The following is a 19195-nucleotide window of genomic DNA, read 5'->3' on the forward strand; positions in this document are numbered from 1 at the left end:
GATCTAGTTTTAGGTTTTACAAGCTTCAAAAAATGTCACTGTGTAATGATAGTAGCATTTCATTTTCTTATTTTAAAAGCGTGGAAATAAATACGAAATTTTTCGTTAATAAAAAATAAAAACATTCGATAAGCTTTCTCAAAACAATTTTTCCAATTCCCAGAACAACATTGATTATTTAAGGAAGTAAGTTTCATTCCGACGCGTATATATTTGCGTTTGTCTTTCAAATACACGCTTAGTTGGTGAATTAGTTATTCCGGTGAATTAGTCAACGTTTTATTTACTAGTTTCAAGAATCAAGAAAACGTTTACATCGCGGAGTTTTTGTTAGTATTTTATATAACTTTACGATTGTTAATACTTTTTATAGATTATATTTGTGTCGTCATTTAATAGTTTCTTTTTTCAGAACTAAGAATTATTATTAAAAATAAAGTAAATTGCATTTATTCAAAGTGTGTTTTATTCATAGCTTAAGAAATAGTTTTGTAACTTGTTGCTGTTAGCATATTTATTACTACTCGTAAGTATAGCAGTCCGTTAGTAAGTTACTGGAGACCACGTGGTTAAGACATAAACATAACCAGCATTAATATAAACTATTTGGTTGAAATTTTACACTGTACGTAAAATCTTCAAAACAACAACGTTTCAGGTCTAAAAACGTACATAAATTTAAACACAGTTAACAACTTAAAACACTTTAGCTGTACGTCATTTCACGATAGAAGTTCTTGAAAAAGTGAAAGTAGTTGTATTCGTGTTAGCTTTTTATTTGAAGTAATGTCAATCATTATCTTTTGCAATCTAATCTAATGTATATTAACATGTAATGTGCTTGTAAACTATGGTAGTTAACGACTTCTTCATAAGTATAAAGAGGTACTAATGTGTGAGCTGTGTAAATTTAACAAATACTTTTTTAAATTTATTCTAAACGATAAAACATCACGTAGATTAAATATGACTTAAATTTGAAAATTGTTTAAGTTTGTTTAAGATACTGTACGTATTTGAAAATTAAAACATTCAGTATAGCATTTTTATGTCTATACACTACAATGTTTCAATTGCATATAATTTAAATTTGTAGATTAATTAGTAGTTTTAGTTAACTGATGGTTAAATTATATATGAAAATCAAAAGTATTTATATATATTTTTTTTTATCTGTGTTAAACTTCAATTAATGGTACAGTTTTAGTTGGTTATCTTAAAATTAAACTTATGTGTACAATGTATTAAAAAGTTTAATTGCTTTGATATAAAATACTATAACATGCGTATACTACCAAACATAACAAACTAATGTAAAACCGATTTACAACTTCAATAAAATAATAATTTTTTCGCTTATTGAACTAATAAAACATTTTATAACTACATTTTTTTCAAATAAGGTAGCATTTTTGTAATTTAGTATTAAATAGATTTTAGTTGTTTTTAAAATGTAATACCGTAACCTTTCTTAAAGTATATTCTAATTAATTATATAAAGTTAAGGTATAAAGCTTAATGATAACAAAACAGGCTAGCTTAATTAGACGTAAAAAGTATGAGGAGGTAAAAACCAAACACTTTTTTGAAATAAAAATTTGTTCTTTAACAAGTTGCTTAGCTCAAGTGATCTAGTTGTAGAACTATTTTGAACAAAAATTTTTCAAATAACTTAATAGCGATTTAAAGTTATGTTCATTATAGATTAAACAAAACCACATTTTATCATTATGGAATAAAACTGTAAAACTGAGATGCTATTTTTATTTTCGAATTTATTATAGGTTTAAATATTTTGTTCTCGTAAATTCTTTTACATTTATTACTACTGAAGAACTGTTGTATATTGTTACTCTATAATATCAAATTTTATTATAAAAATAACTTTAAATCGGTATATGGTAATAAAATTAAAAAAAAACATTGTTGAAAATTGTTTTACTTTTAGATCAAGAGTTACAATGGTGTATATTTTTTTAGCTTTTCATGTCATTAAAATTTTTTTAATTTTTCTGTTTTTTGCTACACACTGTTCGCGTTTGAACCTGTTGAGATATATTACGCACCTCTCACACCGGAAGTTACTTTTACACATAATTAGCTATTTATGTTGAACAATAGAAGCATTGATTGAATATTTAAATAAATTTGATACATAAGGAAGTAAAAAAAGGAATGAGTTAGTTAGACAATATTAACATTCAGTATAAAAACAATTATTTTTTGTAAAAACACTTTGGTTGAAATCGACTAAGAAGAAAGCATGAAACTTGTTTTGTATTCGTTTATGGTTCGTTTACAACTTTTAAAGAACGTTTTTAGTAGTGATTCTGTAAATATTAGTTTTGTTAAGAGATATTTGTTAAACTTGTTACAAACAGTTGTAAAATTTAGTAGACATTTCAAATTTGTTATACATATCAAAAATGTAGTTTGTAAACTTAAACTTGTCAGTACTTGTATTAAAAAAATATCTAATGTTCTATGGTATAAGGTTTAAGGTAAAAACGAATTAAAAAAAGTTATTATTTTCAGTTTGTAGCTGCTTTTTGTGGCTTATCAAATGCAGATGCCAGTAAGTTTTAATTGTATTTATTAACGTAAGTGTTTAAGTACTAGCTACTTCAAAGCTATTTCATGTTATTACATAGTAAAAGTTTATGTCCAACAAAAATTCAACAACTATATTTTTTATACTTAAACAAATAAATTACCGTTGAATAAAAAGATAAAAAAAGGTTTAAGTAGTATTATCCAAAATAATTAAGTTATAAAAGTATCCTTTTATATGTTTATAAAATTCAGAAGCCTATGTTCTACTAAATACTTTATTAATTTTCTAAAAACTATTATTACAGCATAAATCTATCAATTAAATATTTACTTAAACGTACAACGTTGACAGATTTGGTTGGCGTTCGAATTATGTCTGATGAAAATCAATGTGACTTGACTAAATCAACATATCTAAACAACACCTATGAATTTTGCATCAGTGATAACTCTGTAGATGGAGGCCAACCATGGTGCTATGATTCCACATCCTTCTCATGGCACTATTGTGATTGTTTGTGCTTCACTACTTTTAAATAAATTTATTTTAGCAATTGTGAAAAATTCTACTCCATATGTATTTTTATTTGTGTATAACCTAATGTAGAAATAAGTTATTTATAAAGGTTTGTGAAGATATTCTTATTTGTAACGCAATTATTTATCCTAGATTATTACTGGACAATGAGCTTTAGTAGCAGCGCTATATCAGACGTGACCAACGACCACAGAGACAGAAACTATTATTTTAGCCAGTATTTTGTGGGGTTTGCAAAATACACGAGTGATATTGTTGATTTCAAAACCAACTTCACCGTTAAAGGCGACGCTAAAACCGGATACAAGGTTTGTTACGTCATAATGCTTACGTCATAATGCTGAACAAAAAACAGTCATGCAACTGTGTTTGCTTTCGTTTTATGCTTGGACATTTACTTTGTTTTCCGAATTATTATTAAGTTTTAAATCATTTTACATTAAAGTTAAGAAGGACGTAAGTTTATTTTAAAGAATTGGCATATTTTACAGATTATTGTACCAGAAATTAATTATGAAGCTCCATCATTAGAAAGTAAAATATATCAAGAATCAATGAAAAATATTAGGTAAGGGATTGAAAAATAGAATTGTTACTATAAAAAAAATACTTCATTAATGGTTTAGCTTTGATAAAAAATCATTAATTGTAAGTAAATTCATTTCAGGGAAATTCTGGCGCCAGTAGTCGGCCGGCCCGACATAACGTACTGGTGGGTGAAAGACGTGAACGGGAACAATAAGGACTACTGCATCGTTTACAATTCCCAAAAGCACTTTGTCAGGACCGTCAGTTGCGACCTGACCGAATCGTCCGTTCCTGGCCTAAAGTACGCGGCTGTCGTTCTCGAAACTGACAGGTACTAGTTTCGCGCACTCGGCTGTAATACAAAGAAAGTGAATGTCATCTATTAGTTTAGTATGCAACTTGTCTTTGTTTGAAAATATGCTAACATCTATTCATTTTATTTATTCATTTTAGCAGTATATACTTATTTTTGAAATTTCTTTCTCAAATATTTAATCTTGTAAGTCGTATTTGAAAACTTAACTTTATTAGTGATTTTGTCTTGATTCAAAAACTTCGTGTTTTTTTATTGTTTGTTTATACGCAGTTGGTAAATAATGTAATAAAAGTATTAAGTTTTTGCAAATCCTTTTATATTATATAATGTTTTACATTACAATAAACTATCTTACTTCAAATGTGATTAAATTGTTAGTTATCTATCTTTTTTTTTTGAATGCTAAATAAATGAATTAAAAATACTAAACAATTTAGTTTTGAAAATGTAAAAACTAAAATTTTATAACAAGGCTAAGGATTTGAATACAATAAAATGTATGGATGAACATATAAATAAAGAAAATTTTTAAAGTTTAATTTATATCTAATACGAAATAACAAACGCTTATGTCTTAATACTGTGGACTTTTTTGAGTAGTATGACTAAAATTAACCCGAATAGTAATAATAGATATGCTTAGTAAGATAATCTATACTTAAAAAAATAAATGAAAACTAGTAAACGTTTTTTTAATCATTCAAAAACAAATACTAACAAATTTAAGCCCAAAGCACCAAACATTATTTTTAACAACTTTTGTAAATACCACAAAGAAAGCTGTAATAGCAGCATTAGTTAGTAAATATTACACAAAAACTAGTGATCTAACAGAACTCTGACCTTTTATCACATTGAAATTCGGCCGAATCCTGATCTTTTTAAATTTAAAGATTTATACGATTACGGAAAAGGATCCGGGTTTAACTAATTTTAAAAATATAAAGTTTAACATTACATTACACTTTTATGTTAGTTTTTTATTCGTTTATTACCTATAAAAAGCATTAGGGACGTCTCTTATCAATGGGTCGGATATACCAGAAAAGCCATATAACGGCTTTAAAAAGTTTCAAAAATATATCTCGATCAGGCAAATTTTGTTATAAAATTGGAATGTTTTAAATTTTTAAACGAAACTGTATTGAAATAATTTTTTTCAAGGTCTACTGTGCACGAAAAACAGATCTATAGCAAATTTGCACCACTTTAAAAAACTTAATGGTAGTTATTTTGCATAAGTTGTTCTACTAACTAAAAAGATCGACACACGCTAAAGGGTTTAAATTAAGAACTTCTGGTTTTAAACAATAACAAATAAAACTGAGTACTTATTTGTTGGAAGAACACAGTTAAACTAGTCTATTTTCAGAACTTGCATTATTTTCTCATTTTGTGTTATATTTAGTTTATCTTGAAAACTTAAAGTTGCTAAATATTTTGTTTTTGGAATTAGTTATACTTTTCTACAACAATAATTTGTAATTTGAAAATGTACAAGAAGGTTCGCTTTTACTTTTTTCAAAACATCTTAAATAAAACTTTGTACACATCGCGAATTCGTATTTATATTTTTTGAAAACTCAGTTATAGTTGTTTCGCACAAGTTTTTGTTTTAGTTAAAATATCGACACACAAAAGAGGTTTCTGTTTGGCTGCTTAGGTCAACGTACTTTGCCATTCTGTAACGTGCTCTACCTAAAATAAGTTTTGTATGCGGTAGCTGGTACATTGTTCAGAATATGTACAAGTTCTTCTAGTTTCTACCTCATTTTTTAAAAACTTAATATTTCGTTTATATTATTGTTAGTATAAAATATTTTGTGCCTGTTTCTTTCTGTTCTTATATCTTTAGTATCATGTTAGTTAAAGAAAAGTTTAACTTATTTTGAATACTGAACAAATTGAGTTTTACTATTACTTCAATCATATACAAACTAACAAACTATGTGAGGATTTGTTTTTAATGGAGACATAAGATCAAGTTTACACCAATAAACTAAAAAAACCAACATTTTATTTAGTTAAAATAAAAACTTCAAGTAATCGTTATACATACTTTTTAAATAATTATATTAAGTTTTGTTGTATTTTTTAACTTTGTATTAATATAAATAGAAATTATGTCAACCTTATTATTCTAGTTAAGAAACAATTATAGCGCTGATTATAAGCATCAATCATATCATAAATTTGTTTTACTTTATTATTTATAAATTAATTATTTTTAAATCTGTACCATTTTTATGTGCTATTATTTTTTTTACTTTTACCGTACTATCGAAACAAAATAATAACTACTAAATTTACACTTATTTATCATATATTAATAAAAAAAAATTAACAAGTTGTATACTCATTTAAGTAAATTATAAAGTTTTTTTTTTACTTTTAAAAAATTTAACATAACTTTAACAACTATTCTTAGTGATTCTTAACATACAGTAGTGTTACTTGGTTTCGTAAGCGTAGAAAACTTTTAAATTATTACTTTTAGTTTGCATTATTTTTTTAGTAATCTTAATTTTACCATTTTAACTTAAGACTATTAAATTAAACAATCAAAAATATTTTACAAAACAAAGGTTTCAAAACGTTGCTCTTGTTTTTTGTTCTTTTCAAACCTAGCAATACTGTTTGTAAGCCCTATAAAATATACTAACATGTGTTACAGGATAGCTTAATACACAGCTTCACTTAAGAAGCAAAGGGTTCGATTCCCGCATCAGTCACAATATGTAGTATTAAATTTATGTAGCGATTACATGATTAATCCTGATTTAGTTATAAATAAAATAAATGTTACTGTGAGCAAGGTAGCAGTGAATTATCAAATTGTCATATATTTTTATCTAACTATGTTATATACAGATAATAGCACCTTTTCACATTTTATCTGAAATTACCTTTTTAAATACACTTACTTTGTACACACTGATGCCTAATGATACAACCTTATGGCCACTTGTATTAATCAAAAGTGGATGAATTGAATGAAACTTAACTCTATTTAACCGCATAAAATTTCAAAGCAGTAAATGAAAAATGTTACAGTTTTATTTGTAGATGAACCAATAAGTTGTGTAAAACGACTACCTGAACAAAGTTTAATAAATCTTTCGTGGTAGTCATTGTAATATGTTCTTGGGATACTCCAGTCTTTAATTGGCATATTGAAGTCACCTAGAATTTAAAAAGAAAACGTTTATGAAATAAAGTGTCTGATTAGGTTGATTATATTTTAAACAATTATTATAAATAAAAAGTATTCGGAGCAATGTAGACACAAAAATTTGCCAATGTTCCATTAAATATCAAATCAAAAATTTTAGCTTTTGCTTGTTTTTATTTCAATACAATTTTTAATTTTTTTAAACTTTACTAAATTTAATTTTAAATTATGTTGAGGTTTTTTCTTACATTTTCAATATTTTAAACTGATAGACAGTGAAAATTGTCAGTAAGATTAACATTTGGAAGTTTTTTTAGTTTTTATTTTAGTTTCATTATTTATTTTCTCTGTTATTTGTGTCAGCTGACTGTCAAAATTACAAACAAAGTCAGACTGTTAAGTTAATGAGTTTTTTGATACACTGAATATTTCTTTTCAATTTACTTAAGTTTTAAATTAAAATTGTTTTAATTTTTATAGAACTATCATATAGCAAACTAATTTTCTCTACGAGAGAATTTTCTGTTTTTTTGTGTCTCGTTGGTTTTTTGCGTTTTACCAATGATAATTTTGAGTTTAATAATTAGATTCGCATATTTTTTTAAGAGTATTCTTTTTTAATCAATAACATTTTATATTAATTTTCTTCTAAGTTTTAATAGACTGACTTCTGGGGTTTTGCTAACTTTACTGCATTTAACAATACCTTTTATTTCTGCTTAAGATATATTATTTTAACTCTATAAAATGCTCGTATAATAAAATGTTTCTTTTAAGTTTACTTTTCGTTTCTTACTGCAAAAAGATTGGTAATGTATATATTGCCCAGTCAATGTTGTTTTCCTGTAAATATTTGTTAGGAACCTTTTTTGTTTTTGTAATCAATATGTCTAAATATGTTAATTGTTCTTTTCCACTTCTTTAAAGTAAGCTATATCTTCATGTAAGCAATTAGATTTTTGTATTAATTTTTTGTAGTTGTTCAAAGTTAAAAATATTTAACGCAACATTTTTTTTTGATAATAAAAAATAAAATATGTACACTTTTATACTTACATGTATTGCTTTTAAAAAAAGGCATTTAGGTAGTAATTGTATATATGATTCTTGATTATAATACCTTATGAAGATTAAAATTTTAGCTATTTGTCTTTGAGTAAAGTTATTTTCAACAAGTAAACTTGTCACTTATTTATTTCTACAACTTTTTTATATTTGGAAGTTATAAAACTGTAAATAAATATTTTTTATTGTATTTTATAATTATCTGTTAAAAAACGAAAACATTAGCGTTATTCTACTAAATCCTAAGTCGTACCTTTGTATACTAGAGACAAGCCCTAAAACTAATATAATCGTTTCATCGAAAACCACTTTGATTGACAAATTAAAATCTTTCAACAGACTGAGACCCAGGTTACGTATTATATATATATATCAGTTGTATATATATTATTATTTGAAGTGTTTTCATTTTAGATAAAAAGTTAGTTCTATATATTTATACATAAATCATAATACAGTTCAAAACTAGTTAACAAACTATAAGACTATTAAATTATACAAAAATTGAATTTACAAAGTAAACATAGTTCATGCTAATTATATCGACAAGTTGCTTATTTTTTTAACGTTTAGAATATTAGCTTTAGATGGTTCTATTTACTTTTTTAAGATGTACTTCAATGTTTTAGGTGATCTAATGGAAAGAATTTTAATGCTCTTGTTTAAGATTTAAACAAATAAGAATTTATAAACTACTTTAAGCTACTAAAAGCTACGTTTTAAAAGTTAATTTCTATGTTCTACTCACAAACTAAAAAAAATTTTCGATTAAAAACTTGTGTAAGGAACCTTGTTTAAAAAAAATTAAAATTCATAAAGGAATATCAACTTTTAGTAAACAAAAAGAATAATATGTTTTTTAATTTAATAATTTATTTTGTTTTGGTGTTAAGTCAGATAATTTATTTATAAAAAATCTTATGATTAAAGCTGATGCTTGTATTGCTTCAAATGTTACTAAATGAAAAATTTATACTAAAGTACAACTGATTAATGCTAAATAACTTTTTTATTATCCTTAAGGTGCTATTTAAAGTCAATGAATTATATTTTAAACCATTAACTAACATTTCTGTTTACTTATACGTAGTGTATTTAAACTTAATTAAATTTTTTCTCTGGAAATTTTTCTGTCAACATTTGTTGTAACATATATAAAAATGTAAATTAACAAAAACAACATCCATTTGTGTTATATCGAATTTAATTTTTTATACTTTTATTAGAATGATAGCTTTTTTTTAATGTGTTGAGTTGATTTTAATGGCCTTTGATTTAAAACAGCTAAAAACATGAATAAAGTATGAATTTATGAAAACCATATCCAGTGGTTTGTAAATTAGCAAATAAGTCAATGGTAAATAAACTGTTTGCAGTTAAATGAAGTCAACTGTGCATTAGTTTATATTTAGTAAAAGGTAAGATTTATTAAGTAAATTTGCTTGTTACGTCATTGAAATCATTACAATGCATGTATTTGTGAGAGTTGGGAAAAAGCTAAAAGCAGTTTAGAGGCGAAAGTTTAGAAAAAAATTCAAAACATTGCTTTAGGTTAATTGAAAGGTGCCTTTTAGAAAGAGCAAAAGTTTACCACAAGGTAGCAAAATAAACGAAATTAATTATTAATGTATGTTTTTTCATTCTTGAAAAGAAAAATTTAGTAATGTTAAATGTAAAGTTGCTTATGATTCATTTATTCAGGGCACTTAAATAAAAAATATTTACTGCTTTAAAAATTTATAAACAATTACTATTAGCTGTTTATGAATATTTTAGTAAATCATTTTAGTTTCTAGTATAGTATTTTGTAATTATTTTAACTAAATGATATTTAACAAATAAGTTAACCAGTGCGATATATATTTAGTGAAAACCACATTTGTTTTAGATACAAAAAAAATCACAAAAAAGTTATAGGTCAAACATATAAACTTAAATTTGCTTAAGTTTGCTTATAATCACCTTTTTACGATTACGCATAACTAGTTACCAAAAAAAACTGCATCCAAAAAATGTTTAACAATAAAAACTAATTAAAAGTTTAGAATAAGCCCTCTAAAATTTTAGCCTCTGCATAATATTTTAAGTAAAAGCATACAACTAAAAAATTTTTTTTAAATTAATATTTAGTTATTTTTAAAACAAGAAAAAGCATTTTAATTTATCATTATGTTTTCAAATTTTTATTTGAATTGATAATAGTAGGCTATATCAAAAATTAACTCTATCTAATAGAAAAGAAAAAAATAAAATTAAAACAATTATTTTTACCATCATTTATTTTAGATTATCTTTAAATTTCTGATTAAAGTATATAAAAATTTAGTCTAAATAAATTTCACTAAATACTGAAGTTAAAAAGTTTTAAAACTGCTTTAGAATATTTTAAAATAACAATAAAACATGTTTTTTTTTAAATCTGATAAAAATAATTTAATAAAATTTACATGAAGTATTTTTAATAAATATCAATGTTAATAAATTATTCTGAGTTTGTTTTAAATATTTTCTGAAAAGTTTTTACAGACGTCAATTCCTTAAAACAAACTTTGTGAGCCCTTTATCATTTATTTCACAATAAAAAAGAGGTTGTTCAACAAACATTAATATTTATTTTTACTAATCTTTGATACTTGTAGCACATACTAAGAAAATCTAAAAATTTAAATAAATGATGTTGTGCTCTACGATTTATGTTTATACTCATAATTTATTTATGTATATTTAAGATAAATACCACGTTGTTTACACTAATTTTAACAAGTTTTCCTTTTCGCTTGTTCATTGCATCTTAGTATTTGCTCTTGTAGAAAGGGTAAGAACAAATTTGAAAGTGCATGATCATAAAATATAGAGGAGGGGAAATTGTATGGTTTCCATGGTCAATATTAGCAGAAATGGGTTTCAAAAAGATCGTAGTGCATACGTTTTTTTTTCTTTTAGAGTTAATTTTGGTTTTTAATAAAACAAATACTAATGATAACATTTTTTTATTACTGTTTTAACAAAAACTGCTTACAACATGTTTACAAATTATTTAATATAATGTTTGATGACAAAAATGTATTTCTCAACAACAATCTATTAATCATGGTTGTGAGTATAAACATTTATCTTTATGATAATTTCTTATTTAAAATGTAGCAACAAATCATTGAACAAAGTTAAAAATACCATGTGAAGTTTTGTAAGTATTTGATCAGTAATATCTTATGATGTCAGTGTAAAACCTTTTTATACTTTAACTTAAAATGATACGTAAACCTTATTCAACAGAAATTTCCTAAACACCTCTATTATAGAAATATTGTGTTCAAAAAATTTTAAAATTATACTTATTGTAATAGATATAAAGAATGCGTTTTAAAAACAGGAAGCAGATAACAAGAGGTTGAAATAATTGTTACAAAACTTTTATATTATTAATTACTTTTACTTAGTTAAAAAATTAAGTTTAAAACGCTAAATGATGACAAGTATGGTTTAAAAATATTTTTAGTTTTCGTATTCCTGTTCTATATCATTCATTTTTTAATGGTAGTTAGGTGTGTTCAAAAAGTGGTTATTAGAATATGCTGATTACAGGCAACTCCTTGTTATAATAAGCAATTTTCAAAGTATTTATTTAGTTAAAAACTAGCACATAATCAAAAAAACGTCTCGTTTAAGATAACCTACAGTCACTTATTTTAAATCTATTTTTATAATGTGCTAAAACACTAATTTTACTGTGAAAAAGTTGTTTTATTAGCTTTAAAAAGTAAATTAGAACTTATGTAAGTTTATTAATACAGTTTGCATAAAGATACAGACATAATAAACAACAGTTAAATAAAAAAATATTGTAAAACATAATAGTTCTTTAAATTTAAGTCATTATCACATGATTACAAAATTTTATTTCAGAAAAGAACATAACATACAGTATTAAGAGATGTGATAAGTTTTTTTCTTAGGGTAAAAACCATTAAAAAAATTAGTACGGATTTTAATTTTTTAAACATAATTTTAAAAAGTAGTACATAGTTGAAAAATAAATCTTCTAAAAGTTAATTTTCAGCAAAGATTTTTTTTCATTAAGTGTTTTAAATTTTTTTTTAAATTAATTTTTAATTATTTTAATGAAAAAAAATAGTAACTAATTTTTAAGGTAAAACTTAAAGTTTTTCATTATGATTATTTTCTTGATAAAAAATGTGTATATATTATATTCTATATTTTTACAACAAGTTTGCAGATACGTACATTTATTCCTTATATATACAAATTAAAGGATAAAAATAACTAATCTTATAGTAAGTATATTTAATTATTTATATTTATAGTATAACTAATTACTGATACATAAGGATAGCTATAAAATTTTACATTTTTTGTTATAGTGTTTTTATTAATACTAATTTAGCAACAGTATAAAATAACAAGCTGAAGGGTTAAAAACTATACTATATGTAAAAAAATAGTTATTAAAAAGATATCAGTTTATTTTTAAGACTTTATTTTATAATAGCAGATTCTATTAATTTAAAAATGAAAAAAATCTAAATTTATAAAGCACATTACCAGTTTTATTAGTTGTTAGTATTTAATTAGGTGCTAATAAGCTTCCTTAAATTGCGAAACAATGTAACTTGTTAGATTTTGCTTCAATCAAATCTAATATACGTACTGTTGGTGCAAAATAAAACGAAAAGTTGGAAAAAGTCAGTGGTGTCTGTTTCAAGTTTGCTCTAAAAACAAACATATCTGTAATCACAAATGTGTGCAAGTTGACATACAGTCTTGTTATAACTTTTTTTCATTCATGAGTAAACAGTTATCAAAATTACAAAATATTTGTATTTGTAATCGTAGAAAATATTTTAAGCGGTGAAAAGTTCTTGTTTCGTATTTACTTTCTATTTGGTAGTAATACATGGCATATAATTGCATGTTTAAATGAGCAAAAAATTGTTCGGCTTTTGTTGTTAATGGAGAAGAAAATGACTGTTGTCAATTAAACTCTATAGGAGAATTTAAGTGTTATTAAAATTAAAGAAATTGTTTACCTAATATGATTTAAACGAAAAGTGATCATGATGTCGGTAGTATTTTGTTGTTAGGTCATTAAATTATACAAGCTGCTATTCGACAGTTGTTTTAGGGTTGTTCTAAAAGTTGATTTAAACTTTTAAGTTTTAGATTAAGAAGATTGGTACTTGATGCATCTAGCATTGGCATCAGTTTGTAAAGATGTTACTTAAAACCTGGGCAGCAGCATTTGTTTGAATTCACGAATCAAACAAAAAAAAAAAGAAACAATGATATTCAGTGTTATTTGAAAAACATGTTTTAGCCAAGTTATGCTTAGTACTACACCTAACCTCCTAAAATTAGAGAAAAACATGTAAAAAAAACATATAAAACTTATCAAAGCATATTTTTTGTTGAAATTATACTTTCAAACTAATCTATTTTAAGTGATTGTTTCTAATTTATTTTTATGTGATTTTAGTTTGTTTTTTAAATTACTTTAACTTACTAAATATTTTAATTATAGAACTAGTTGCATTGCTTTTGTAACATTATTGTTCTATAAAAAATCAAATTAGTATTTGTGCACTTACTTTTTTAAAAAACATCTTAAATTGAGTTCTAAAAAACTATAATGTTTTTTGTAAAGAAAAATGTAAGATTATTTTTTTAAGCAGTTATTTTTACATCGATCTATGTAAATGTTTACACAATCAAAGTTCATAAAATAGGCAAATTTTAAGCAAAAAACAAGTTGCACCCTGCCTTGGAAATAAAACTAAGTTTATAAAAAATAATGTAATAAAATCCAATAACTTAGAAAGTAAAACTTTGTTACTTACTAATATTAACAACAACTAATATTTGCAACTTAGTTTAATAATTTTAGTGAAAAGAAAAATTTAACTATTATAAAAATTATCAAGTTGCATTAAATTATTTAGTGTTAAAAACAGTTAATTTTGTTTGAAATAAAATTTTAATAGGAGATAACAGGAATCATTAAAAGAATCTTTGGATATCAATTGTATGAATGATTTCTGTTGTATGTCATGTGTATTACAACACCTTGTATTTATACGCGTCAGTTCTCTTGAAAACTAGAGTTTGTTGTTTTAATCTATTGACGTCACTTTTGAAGAGTACAATAATCCATCTCATAAACAGAGAATAAATTTTTTTGCTCTATTTTTAAAGGTTACTAGTTTTTTAGTGGAAAATCCATCAAAACTGATTTAGTTCTTAAAGCAGAAAAAAATTTTGATATTTTGTTTTACTTATATGATCAAATTTTAAAATTAAGCTAAAACATTTAATTTTATAAATGAAATTAAAATCACTAAAAAATTAACTTAAGTTTTATAACAGTGTTCTTATCGTTACAAACACTAGTGAATAGTAGTGTGCATAGAATTTATGTTACTATACACAGAAAATTTGTAATGAAGTTTTAATGTGTTTTTATTTAAAATAAAAGATAATCATTGACATAAGTTAGTTTTTTGATTTTTTCACAGAAATTTAGATTAAGACAACTACAAAAACGTGAAAACAAATACTTTTTATTAGTAAAAGTTGATATTTTTGTAGTATTATGTGCACAAATCTTGAAAACAAAACAAAAATACTTCTTAAAGTAAAAGTTATATAATAAAACTAAAATAAAGAACTTACTTTAGTTTTTTAATTTAAAAGTGCATCTTAGTTTGTGTGTTACTTTATTACAGAACACTACTTATTTTGAATTTTTTCACTCAATAAACTATAATAAACAACAAGTTTTTATAAAACATCGTTTGATAAGTAGCAGACATGATAAAAAGAACAAGGAACATATGAAGCTAAATAAAACTAAATAAATATGAAGCTACGTCATAGAGTTAGGAACAAAAACTAAGAATATTTTTAAAAGTTTTTAGTTAACAATAGATTTACGAATATTAAGTCATCATTTTAAGAAAATAACTTAAGTTTTTTAACTAAAGATTTTATTTTGAAAATGTTATAGCAAACTGTTTTGAAGTGTGATTTTAGTGAAACCATTTTAGTTTAGTGACTCCTTACACAAAAAATAGCTACATATGACAAGAAATATATTATTTTTACGTGTTTAAATTTAAAAGTCAAATATCGTCAACAACACCATTTTAGTTGTGGTAGTGCCTTAAATAGTTATAAAATTGTAAATTTCACTTGCAATGACCGTTAATTTTTTGCGCTTTGTTATCAATGACGTTTACATTGGCGGACGAATATTTCGACTTTTACCTGTCGGTATAAACAGTTTACGTGGCAAAAAATTTAAAAAAAATAATTCTAATAGTACCTTGTTATTACTACCTTGTTGATAATAAAATTAGTTTTATACTTTCTATTATATAATAGTATACAAATTATAAATGAACAGTCCTCGGACAGTTACAGTTTTTAATAGAAAGAGCATCAGTTAACTTAGTTATTTATAAGATGTTCAACCTTATGAAACTGAGTAAGAACTGTAATTTTCTCATTTATAGAAAAAAAAGCTATATATCTAAAAAGATAATTTAGTTGTAAAACTTTGGTGAGTAAGGTGTTTTCAGAAATAAAAATTCTAACGTAAAAAGCTTTAATAAAATGATTACCAAACTATGATGTTTTTTCATTGAAAAATACTTATTTAAAATTTGTAGTTTAGCATTCAAAAAGTTAAAGAAAACGTTATGAAGTCATAGACAACATTTCAATTTAAACACTTAAGCTGAATTTGTTTGTTTATCATAATATGTTAAAATACTTTTTGATAATCTAAATAGAAATCTAAAATTCAACTGACCCATATTTAAAGTTTTGGTAGAATAATATTTGATATACAGCATTTGTACATGAAATTTTGCTATATTTTAAGTATAAAGTAACAAAAATAATTGTTTAACTAGGGTTTTATAAACTTTATTCAGTATAAACACATTAAATAACACGGCAAAAGCAATAAATCAAGTAGTAAACTCAATATAAATATGGTTTATTGTAAGCAGCTTGTTTTAAAACTCAATTAAGTAGCAATGAAAAATTAAAACGAAACGTATGTAAATTAAAGTATCTAAACAGTGTAATAAAGTCGCATTTACTTTAACACTTTATTTTGAATTATATGCTTGTTAATACTCGTTAGTAGACCATTACTTTTCTCGTATTAAAAAATTTATATTCGTTAAAACAATTGCTTTAAAATAACATTTTTAAATAATGCTTCTTTTAAATACTTATTCAAGTAATGTAACTTGCTGAGAAAATTAAAATTTTCCATGTAATAAATATAATCCATGATAATAAAAATATGTTTTTTCTACTAATTTAATCTTTAAAATTTTAAATTTCACAAAAAAATGTTTAGACTTATACAATTAAGTAAAAATATCTTTAAATTTTATATAAATGTTTGCCTGATGGTGCAGGGATTCTAATGATAATTTTGAAATCTCTTTAAGTTGAAAATTTCAAAAAAACAAAAATCAACTTTGTGGCCAACAGATATACAAAAATAAAACAGCTTAAACACAAATATTAAAATACCATTAAATGATAAAAGAATTAATTACCAGATGTGTAGTTGTCTATAGATTATTTTGGAAACTCTCTAAATGAACTTTTTAAAGTTTAAACTTAGTTGGTTGACACATAAGCAAATAGTATAAATGTTTAAGTACAAACACAACATTATTATATAACAACATAACACATAAGCTTCACACAACATTTTATATACAATAAACTAAGTAAAATAAAACTTTAGCGATTATATTGGACATTTTTGAAGTAAAATTGTACATACTAGCTCAAAAGCAATACTTAATTAAAAGTTATTTACAATAAGTAACAATTTATAAAGAAAACTAATAGCATTTTAGTAAAAAGTTTCCTAGAAATAAATGCTACTTTAAAACTAATAGTCACAATTTAAATAAAGAAATTAATCTTTTTCAGCTGGGCAAAAACAAGCCTTTTTTGTTATGCAACTTTTTAATTTTTTAGTGTTATAAATTCAACATTCATTATTCAAAGTTTATCAAATAACCAAAACAAAGTCAATAATTAACGTTTTTAGTGATATTCTAAGAATTTTTATTTCTTTTCTTTTTTTTAGGGGGTTCACAGGAAACAGGAAACCAGTCAAAACACGCCCTTGCTATGAGTTTAGAAAAAAAGAATTTACAAAATTTTTCAACTTTACATAACCTATTAGTGAATAGTTAAATTAATTAATTATGTTTGTCTTATCATTTAAGTTTAGTTATTTAGTATATTAAAAATAAAAGATATGACAACAAAATTTCTTGTTTTTATTTTTATTAGTTAAGTTGTTCATACGTATGTAATTTTTTAATCTTTGAGCTTAGTAAGCTTAGATAATACAAGTTTAACACTGTATAAAAATCACTTTTTAAACTTGCTATTAGACCTAAAACAAGTTTTCGCATTTTATGATTTTCTAATCAATTAGCAACTTACAGTTTCATTTAATAATGATTAATTTAACTAGTGCAATAAAAAAACAACTTTAAAGAATAGCCTTAGTTTTTAAGTAGTATTTCAGATCATCATAGTTCTAAATTTTATATGGTTTAATATAGACAAACAAAACAAACTAGATTCCTAAATTTTACATTTGTTTTTATAACAGCTTTTTTATCAAAATTCAACCAATAATATTTCTAGTTACAACAGAATTGTCATTCATTAAGTCATAAGTACTGTTTTACGTGACCTTAAACTGTCCTAAGCCATCCTTAGTTTTTCAAAACCTTGAAAAATATATAACGTTCCTAAGTTAATAAAATAGAAGTGTTTTTCAACAAAACTACTTATAAATTTACGAGATTAAAACTAAATCAATTAAATTTTATTAAAAAAAAAAAATTGCTCATAAATTTTTAGAAATCTTAAAACTATCCAGAGTTTTTTTAATAAAAAAGGAACTTGGTCTATGTCATTCTCAAAATTTTTTTGAAATTTTATACTAACCTGATTTATCTCAGAACTTTTAAAACTTCAAGCTGTTTTAAGATATCATGAGTTAACTGAATAGCTTAATTGTTTTGAAACCCTTTTATAACTAAATTAAGTACATTATTTTCAAAAACATATTTTAACAAGCCTGAGTTTCTTACATAATTGTAGATCACCATAATTTTATCTTTAAAGTGATATTGTTAAGACATAGTAAACTATAAAAATCCTAAATTATGATGTAAGTTAGAAAAAAAAAATACTTTTTTTCAAATTTAATAAACTAATTAGCTTTAAAATAGATTTGTGAACCATCAAACTTTAGTATGATTTAAAAAGCCTGTGTTAGCCTTAACATGACAAAAAAATAAAATATTTTTATGTAGGTATAACTGAAAAATACAAAAGTAAGAAAATAATTAAAACTCAAGATATAAAATTTTAAGACAAAGTTTAGAAAAATTTACAACAAAGATTACTATATTTTGACTTTAAAGAAATTATTAATACAACTTCTTTGAGTATATTGTTTGTAACTTCTTGTGGACATAATGACAAGCAAAAAACTAATATTAGATCTATTTAAAAATTTGGTTTAATATTTTTTAAGTAGTTAAGCTTGTTGTCAAGGAAAGCTTTTTTTTGTTTAATAGCTTTCTATAAATGTAAAATTCTTTTTTAAAATGCACTCAGTAAACAACTCTTACCCAAAAAAAGTCTTTATTAAAGATAAGTATTTTTTATTTTCTCTATTTAAAATTTATTATGTACTTAAGTTACTTTATTAAATATCTTAAAGATATTTTTATAACTCTGGGTTAAAACACTAATATGATTATAGGTTGTCTCGTATACTACAACTTTAAAGCCATGCATAAAACTTTTAGATAAATCTAAAAAAAGAAGTACTTAAAGCTCTGAAAATACTTTTTGTTCTAAAAAACTTGTTTTAAACAATTTTCGAAAGAAATACAAGCATATCGGAGACAGTGTATTTAATAAAAACTTTTTTTTCTGTAAA

The sequence above is a fragment of the Thalia democratica genome, chromosome 2 (genome assembly GCF_965202585.1).
Source record: "Thalia democratica chromosome 2, ktThaDemo2.hap1.1, whole genome shotgun sequence".
NCBI lineage: Eukaryota > Metazoa > Chordata > Thaliacea > Salpida > Salpidae > Thalia > Thalia democratica.